Below are 10,330 nucleotides of genomic sequence, written 5' to 3'. Positions count from 1 at the left end.
GTACAGTATTTTTTCATATAAGGGGTGGCGTAAGCCACAAAAATTCGGGCTAGGCTTATAAATGCCTTGGGGCAGATAGCCTAGTATAAACCTATGAACCTATGAACCTATGCATACATACTCAAACTCATACCTTACCATTCAAACATCACAACACCAGAAGCGCTAATTCAAAATCTCCGTACTTCGGTATTTTGAATTTCGTGCTTCTGGTGTTCCAGGATTTCAAGACTTCGATATTATAATTTTGAAATACTGAAATTCATGATTTCACTATTTCAAAATTAAATAGGTAACCTATATAAAGATATATAGGGTACATTCAGACATCAGGTCCACACTCTCTTACTCTACTTCCTGCACAGCTGCACTGTTCTGCCTTGCTACAACAAAGGCAGGTGCCACATGTTGACACAGCCTAACATTAGGGTGGTATATATAGGGACAGATTGCAGGTAAGCCTATTATACACCTATGGCATTTCTGCATGCTACATTAGACATTAACATGACTGTCCTGCAAGTGGTGGGCTCTGGAACTCACGTGTCCATCATAACAGCATTGCTTCCACCACCAGGTATTGGCCAAACTAATATACTTCCATCATTACACAACACATACTATGATGGCTTACATCTTGTCAGTCAGTGCTGATCTGCACAGTTGACAGGTATGGCCCACTGCCCCAGTGAGAGAAACTATTGTCCATAGCAGTTGTTCAGCTGGACATCATTACAACAACATCTCCTGATGGCATATATAAATCATTCAACATCATCTATCCCATTATTATGGACCAAGTACTACATTCAATTACATGCATATATACTTCACATACCTGTTGCGGGAATGATGTCTCTTCTGGATAGTTTGGTGTGTGGATGGCTATGTTTTTTTTTTTTTTTTTTTTCACTCTCTATCTCAGTCTGCAGGTGATGCACATGATCAGGTGGTGGCCTCTGCACCAATCAGTGTCCAACACTTGCTACCTGCATGCAGCATGCTGTGTAGTACTTCCAATTACCACTGTCATGGCAACCCCCTACTATAAATTCTTACATCATGGGGGTGTGGTCCCTTTACCTTTCCTGTATGGAGGACATCCTTCCTGTGTGTGGGCAGCAGTGTTACAGACAGCAGGTAGAAATACCTCTTACAAGAGGACTTGCAGACTCAGGCCAGCTACATATTTGTATAAGGTTTCAGACCTACAGACAGTGTGAGTAGTGTTGTTATATGCATTGTATAGCACCAATGTTACAGGGTTTGTGTGTAGATACTAGATTATCATGGAATGCAGTCTATCTGCATAGCTTTCAACTGTGGGCTTATCCATATGATGGCCAGAGGAGTGCCTGTTATGTTGTGTCTGTCCACCACACAGGTCTTGTGTCAGATATATCACTGGCATTGTGTGTTGAGTGCTATCAGTACATGGCTCATCCATTTGTGTTTCTGACTTTATATTCCTGACTAAGGGTATGTTGCTGACTATCTTGTAACACCAGCAACTTTCTCAGTGTATATCAACACTATTTCACATATAGCACTTTGTTCAGGCCTCTGTCCTCCACCTATACAGCAGGCTTTGTCCATATGACATACAGTAAGTGGTTGTTATGTAGTGGCTTCTGATTATGTTGTGCTGCCAGTCCTGCCATCATTCCAGTTCTGTTGTGGTCCCCACACATATTGTGGGGTAGGATCCATATATATGTGGGATTCAGCTGCACAACACATGGGCCCTTCTGCAGTCCAGAGGTCAGTGTATATAACAGTATTATATGCTCCTGTAAGTCAGTCTATGGGGGAGGGGTATGCACCATATATAACCTAAGTTGTTACAACATGTGAAGGATATCAGTAGTAAGCCACCTTAAGGTATATGGCTGTACATTTCCATACATTTCACCTTGGGAACATTGATGGCTTAGTGCTTACAGTCATACCGACAGTTCTGTTTGTCAGTGTGATAGTGATGTTTTCAGTTAAGCATTGTTATGTAACAGATACATCCTCATTGTGGCAACTTAATTCTTTCCCCCCTAGGGGTTGAGTACAGAGTGTAATTGGAGGCTGCTGAACTACATATGCATTACTTACTGTTGATTGATTGTTATCCTCTGTCCCAGTCTTTCTTTACTGTTGTACTACTTGAAAGCCTTGGCCTGGACAGCAACATATGTTATGCTTTCAGAGTACTGTATAAAATGAACTGCTTGAGAGTTGCATTACTCAGTTAGTATGTATTTCAAAGACCTAACAGCTATATGACATAGCATATACACTGTAATAGTACAAAAATAAACATTTCTTATGTATGCAAACCTGTGTGTGGTGTCATATCCTTTGACCTCTCTGTGGGTATATGTTTCATGCAACAATTATCTTTTGTATAAGTGAATCATACACTGCCCATTTGGAAAGGTGGCAACTGTAGGAATACTGGCTGTTCAATATGCTATGCACCCTCTAAATATGTATTTTCCTATACATATCTATGTGCGTGTGTATGTATTTACATATATATATATATATATATATATATATATATATATATATATATATATATCTGTATCTGCATATATGTTTGTGTGTGTGTCTGTGTGTGTATATGTATCTTTGGAATGCTTATTATTTCCACATTGTACATTCCCTATGGTAGCCAGTCTGTACTGCATTATATGTTATTGATACCATCCTGACATCATACAGGTGGGATGGATTACTGTTAACATCTTGTGGCCATGTTGTGTAGGGTCCTGGGTATGGGACTTGCAACAGTTGGTATTGTATTGCAGGACAGATCTGTGTTTGGCTGTGGGGGAGGGGGTGATATCAATACTTACAAGAGGCATTTAGCTTGGGCCTCCTCACCGCCATTAACGGTGCCTTTGGTCATATATGTATTTATATTCTCTTTTATATCTATAGATATATATCTGTATATATATATATATATATATATATATATATATATATATATATATATATATATATGTATACACAAACACACACACACACACACATATATATATATATATATATATATATATATATATATACATATATATACATATATATATATATATATATATATATTTATATCTATAGATATATATCCGTATATATATATATATATATATATATATATACACATACATATATATCAATCAACAGTAATATTATATATACATTTTTGCCGAAATACTCTTTTACCTAATTAGCATCTGCATGAGGCTTACAACTCAATGCTAGAAGTAGGATTGCATTGTCTTTAGTTGTACATCTCCCTGGTTGTGAACCCAATAGCTGTGTAAAGTATTTGTATTTAATTATTGTACTTGCCGCTGAAACTAATACCTCGGCAAACACACGGCAACGAAATAGGATTACATTCTTTTTGACATACCTCCCTTTTTTGGGTTAAAATTAACAAATGTGGAAAGTAGTTGTTCTAAATTAATGTACTCTCTCTAGAGGTTAATACCTCGGCAACGCTGAACATGTGCAACTAATGCTGAAAGGTTCAACTACTGTAGAAACCACTTACTTTAGTATTGCTGTTTTGTACATGTTTTGTCTATTGCTGAAGACAGTACCAAATATGTTTAAACTAACAACTGGGGAAAGTAGTTGTTTTTAATTAATATACTTGTCCTAGAGGCTAATATAGTACCCCACTCCCTCAATAGCTTTCAGTTGGTGATATTGCTTTTATCCACAGTGAATCACTGCTGCCTGGGTTAATCTCTCTTTAACATAGAACATGGGTCTGTCTTTAAACGATTAGCCATATATAAGTGACAACCTGATTTTCAAACCCACATATCCTTTATATAGGATCCAGTATATAAGGGCTTAATTAAGTACTTTAGAGTTTAACAAGGCTTTTTTTGTGAGTGTATACTGATAGCCTCACTTAATAATTAAAGTATGGAAAGCTATTGTTTCTACTTTCATATCCTAGCCATTAGCATGTAATATGAACAGTTGTTAGAGTCATTGATGTATCTGAGTTTTTCTTTTTATACTCTAGACGATTTTAAACATGATTATATTGCAGATGTTTATTAGCAAATACTTGTAAGTGTATATGATATATTTGAACTTGCTTTCCATTATTAACATTGTTAGCCTTACTACCTTCTTTCTCTTCCAACCCTTTACTAGCTTGGTTAACTGGTACATTCAAGCACCTAAATACCTGCCTACTACCCTCCTGGAAGACCAGAAAATTTCACCAACTAAGATTTCACCCTTCAGCTCCCTGTGAGACCTACTCCATAAGACAGTGAAAGTATGTCCTGTTCCTGTATATCTTTGTATAATCTTTAAAGACTCTCCTATGTTAGGTAAGCTTCCTACCCAGGATAGCCAGCAGCCTACCCAGGATAGCCAGCAGCCAATAACCCCCAACCCCAGTTCTTTACAACTGCTTTATCTCACTTAATCTCTTAGCTCGACTTTTCCTCTTTCTTTTTCATACTATCTTTTCTCCCTCTCTTCTGTAGCCTTCCCCTTGTTTGGGAACCAGTCACTGCAGTTATATAACTGGCCACAAGGTGGCGCCTTACCACTAGCCTATCTGTACCCCATAGACTTTTTTCTAACTTCCATTATCCCTTCCATACTTTGCTTTTTAAATTGGGTTTTTTCACTGACCTGTTTCTTTTCCCCCCTCCCCTCCCTGACCTTGGTAACCACTGCTTCTACCACACTCCTGCACCCTAACTTAGTATACCTCCTCTTATTAGCCTATTATCCCACTTATACATTCTCTCACTCACTGACTTACCTGCTGTTTCTCCCACTCTATAGATTGTCTTCCTTAGTAGTCCACTCTCTTGTGTCTTCCCGCTCCATTCACCCTTTGGGCTCACTCCGCTCCCCTACCCTGCTCCCAATTCCCACCCGCCCCAGTGTCCCTAAACTTATACCCCATAAACACACCCCCTTTACCTTAATCCAATCATATAATCCACTTCTGGCCACACCCAACTCCATCTCTTACCCCCCACACCCCCTACACTTTATCTCCACTCCCCTCAGGAATAAAACTCCTCCCACTACCACTTGTCTTTATCTTCTAAAAAATCCACCTCTACTCTTAAGTCCTACCCCTCTAACACCTACTACAAACTCCTCTACTATGCCTTACCAATGCCAATTTTTACTAGTACTCTCACACCTAACTACTCTAACTACTACCTACCTCTTAACCTCCTATGAACAACCCCTCCTCTCTACTCTTACCATCCCTTCCAAACAAACTCTAACACCTTTACCTGCTTTATCTACAAGCTTTCTTAATGTTATTTACAAACCCAGTTACTTTCTAGCTAAATATCATTGACTAATTCATATTAAATATTCAATTCTAAACAATAGAAAATTATTTGACTACCATTGTAAACCTCTCCAATTCAACAACGTTTTATTACTCCACTCCTTAATAGATGGAGACATTCACCCTAACCCTGGTCCAAACCCTTCCTTGCCCACCACAAACTGCAACCAATACAAGATAATCCCCTTACCTTCAACCAAACCCTCCAAATCACTCTCAATAGCCCATCTAAACATTTGCAACAAAATACCACAAGTTCATGCCCTTCTAGATGTTCATCAGTTCGACATCCTCTGTCTAACAGAAACATGGCTTAAACCCACAATAAAAGATAATGAAATTATCCCGCCAGGTTATAGTATCTTTCGACAAGACCGCACAAACAAAAAAGGTGGAGGGGTAGCAGTTCTCTACAAAGCAGGACTACAAATTAGCAAAATAAATCCTAACCTATCCTCAGATAATAATGCAGAAATAATTATTTCTAGACTGCAGCTTAACTCAAACAAATCAATTAACATCATCTGCTCCTATCTTCCCCCAGGAATACTAGAAGACATACTAAACTGGCTTTCTTCAAACCTCCCTCAGGAAACCGTAATCCTAGGTGACTTTAACATAGACTGGAATTTATGTAGCCACACTAATCCATCCACCCTGATCAACCTGTATGGTTTCTCACAAGCTATAAACTCTCCTTCCAGAACAAATAAACTTAATAATAAAGAAAGCATCCTGGATTGGATATTAACAAACAGCCCACAACAAAAATATACAACAGGAACCCTCCCAGATTACCTAAATGACCATTCTCTAATATATATTATCAGACATAAAACAAGTTTAACTATCCCTACTTCAGTCAGAACAACCCGTACCAAAAAACATTTTGACCCCGAACTGTTTCAAACCGAACTTAAGCAATGCAACTGGTCAGCTCTTAAATCTCTCCCTATAAATGAAGCAGTTAATTACTTCAGTACCACTTTCCTAGCAATCTTGGACCATCATGCCCCAATTTGCTCCATAAGAAAGAAAAGTAAACCAGCCCAATGGCTCTCAAATCATACTAAGAAACTAATCCATCGTAGAAATAAATCTTGGGCAAAATGGCGTACCACAAAGAATACTACCGATCACCAAACATTTAGACAACAAAGAAACATAACAAAAAAAGCTATCCTACAATATAAAAAGAACTTTTATATCCAATTTCAACAATCATCCCTTAAACAACCACAAAAGTTCTGGACTACTATTAACACACTTCTATCCCCAGGCAAAACAGGCACGCCTAATCCACTAGGCTCCAACCCTGACTGCCCAACACAAACAGCAAATGCCTTCAACTCTTTCTTTACTACTTCTATACTAAATCTAGCAAACCATCAAACCCCTGACACCTCTAAATTTTCCACTCCTAACCCCATTCCTCCCCCCTTCCACCTTGAACCTATACCCACATCCTATATCTCTTCCTTACTCCAAAAATTAAAACTTACTACCCCCTCAGCTGATAAACTACCAGCAGAATTCCTCCAAATAGGAGCCAAAGCTATTGCCTATCCCATCTCCATATTGATCAATAGAACCATAAAAGAAGACACTATCTCTTCTCTCTGGAAAATCTCTTACATTATTCCTCTTCACAAAGGTGGAAACTCCATTGATTTCTCCAAGTTTTGCCCCATAGCTCTACTCTCTCCACTTGCTAAAGTAATGGAGAAATGTATCCACAAACAATTACTAAACCACCTACTCCATTACAATCTCCAATCTAACTGTCAACATGGTTTCCAGCCATTCCATAATACCACCACAGCCTTGTTATCCTTTACTAACTGTATCAACAAAAATCGCAACAAAAATATTCTTTCCTCTGCGTTCTTTGTTGACCTATCAAAAGCCTTTGACATGGTTAATCACCAACTTCTCTTCCACCTTCTGAAGTCCCTCTCTCTCAACAGTCCTGCTATGAACTGGTTCACATCCTTCCTTGAAAACAGACAACACGCAGTTCTGTAGCAAAACCATCTTTCAGACCTCCTTCCCACCTCCCTAGGTGTCCCTCAGGGCTCCATATTAGGTCCTCTGCTGTTTTCCATTTTCATAAATGACCTTCATCTTTCTACTCCACTCTCTACCTGCATTCAATATGCAGATGACTCTACCATAATTTGTTCTGGCACATCCCAAACCAAACTTCATTCTCTCACACAAAAAGCTTTCACCACTATAGAACAATGGTTCTCTAACCATTGTCTTCTCCTTAACCCAAAAAAAACAAACTTTTGCTCTTTACACCCTCTCATTTGTCTACTCCTCTTCATTTTACATTCACATCCAATAATGGTACCCTAATTTCTCCAGACCCCACCACCAAACTCCTAGGAATTACATTTGACAATCACCTAAATTTTGACACACACATAAATACTACAATAAAATCTATTAACAGAAAACTTGGATCCCTCTATAGAATCAAACCTTTCCTTACACCAGAAGCCAGGACCACAATAGCTAGAACCCACTTAATCTCTACCCTATTATATGCTTCCCCCATATATACCAATCTTTCTAAAAATAATCTCAACGAACTAGCTAAATCTTATAACAATATTGCCAGATTTGCTACAAACTCTCCTTACAGGACTCATCACTGTCAGAATCTAAAACAACTAGGCTGGCTTGAACTCCCTCACCAACTACAATTTAACCAACTTACAATAGCCCACAAAGCCCTATACCAACCCAACAACACCCCAATTCTTTCCACCCTCATAATGCCATATAATAACCTGAAGAATCTACGCTCCTCAAACAAAATGCTGATTCACACTACCTTATCAAAAAACTTAGCAGGCGACTCCCTATTCTCTAACTCAGTTGGTAAACTATGCAATCTATTACCACATGACCTTACAATCCAAACCTCTCTCCCACTATTTAAAACTAACCTGAAACATTTCTTCACTAACCACTGGTTATGTTCTTGTACCAACCCTGACTAACTGTTATCCTTTAACTATTTGTTACACTCAAAACCATAATATGCTTAACTATAAACCTCTTCATACAACTCTCTATAAACTAACCTTTTTCTTAATTACTAATGCTGTTAGTCTTGAGTACTATTTTCCATGTTTGACGTTTTAAGTCATTTTTTACATTTTTTTTGTAAATTTATTAACTTTGTGATGTAATATTCTATGTCAATGCCATTTTTCTAATTTTGAATTTGATATTTTTGTATGTTTTTTTACTGGAGCTTTTCTCCCCGGGCCTCTACTGAAAATGGGCATGTATCCAGTTGGACTAGCCTGGTCAACAAATGTAAAATAATAAATATATATATATATATATATATATATATATATATATATATATATATATATATAGATGTATGCATATGTGTATATCTATATATCTGGAACAAATAATAAAAATAAAATTAAACCAAACCAGAGCCAAAAATAATGACAAAACTTTTAATTCAATGCATCCACAGTAAGCGCTTTCATCCACCAAGGACTTCTTCAGACTGTACTACTGATGTGTTGAATTAGAAGTTTTGTCATTATTTTCGGCCCTGGTTCAGTTTAATTTTATTTATATGTATGTATATATATATATATATATATATATATATATATATATATATATATATATATATATATATATATATATATATATATAGATGTGTGTGTATTATATATATATATATATATATATATATATATGTGTGTGTGTGTGCGTATTATTTATATATATATATATATATATATATATATATATATATATATATATATATATATATATATACACATATATACACATATACACACATACATCTACATGTATAAATACATTTCCTATACCATTGAATGACTGTACTGGATGATATGTTTGTTAAAACATCAGGTTTATGTATATCTGACATGGCTTAGTGGTAAATCTCTTTGGCTATGGTGTGCAGGGTCCTGGGTTCGAGCCTTGCAAAGGCTGTTTATTTTGTTGCTGGGCAGAACAAGAGCTGTTGGATTTAGAGTGATTAAGGCACTTTTAAGCAGTTGAAGTGGGTTTGTGTGAAGTTGCGCATCGGTAAGCAATGCTAACTTCTGGTTACAGTTTCTTATACTCAGTTAGCTTCTAAATTGCTTAGCCTGTGTAGGCATTGCTTACTTCTATGAAAACAAGCTTAAACCCGCTTACTGCTGCTTAAAAGTGCTTACTTCTGCTTACCCCCGTGCTAATTTCTTTAAAAGAAATGAAAATGGGGTTGATAGGAAAGTGGTGAAAATGGGGCACAAAGAGGGAAAGACAGTAGGTAAAATAGCTAGGGATGTGCATGACGGGTGTAGGGAAGGTCAGTAGCTGCCCATTTCTTCTACAGCAACAGCTGTGCATATACACTTATTTGGAGTTAGATTTGGACACTCATACCCCTGGGAGAGAGGTGAGGACAACAATAATATGTTTTGAAGTCAGTTAGACCAGATTACATGTGTCCAGTGGACACGTGTGCGAAATGGACAGCTATGTACAGAGTGAGATTTATTTTGTGAATATATTGCCCTTTATTTTTAAGGTGAGAGTGGGATGTTGGGGAGGGATAGTAGGTATACTTGGGGAGGTAGGTTGGGTAGGATTACAGGCAAGTCAGACAAGACAGCATACAGGGGCAGTATATGACACATGTTGGGGGTAAACACCTTGGATGGATAGGGTTGTTTGGAAGTTGGAAGCCCATGAGCCCCTAGTGGAAACAGTGGGACTGAGGTCCCCACCCATGGACTTTCACCACTGCACCTGCATGGCCCCGAAGATGGCTGTGTTGGGGGCTGAGGAGGAGGAGCAGTCTGGCCCTCTAGTTGCACCACTCGGCCCTCAAGCTGGCGTAGCAGGTCTCCAAACACCCTGCAGAGCTTGCTAGGCACCAGACCCAGGACATGATGACAGGTGACAGTATCTTGTCCGCTC

The sequence above is a fragment of the Protopterus annectens genome, chromosome 12.part0, assembly GCF_019279795.1.
Source record: "Protopterus annectens isolate FY-2018-M chromosome 12.part0, PAN1.0, whole genome shotgun sequence".
Lineage (NCBI taxonomy): Eukaryota > Metazoa > Chordata > Ceratodontiformes > Protopteridae > Protopterus > Protopterus annectens.
Note: the sequence above shows the minus strand (reverse complement) of the source record.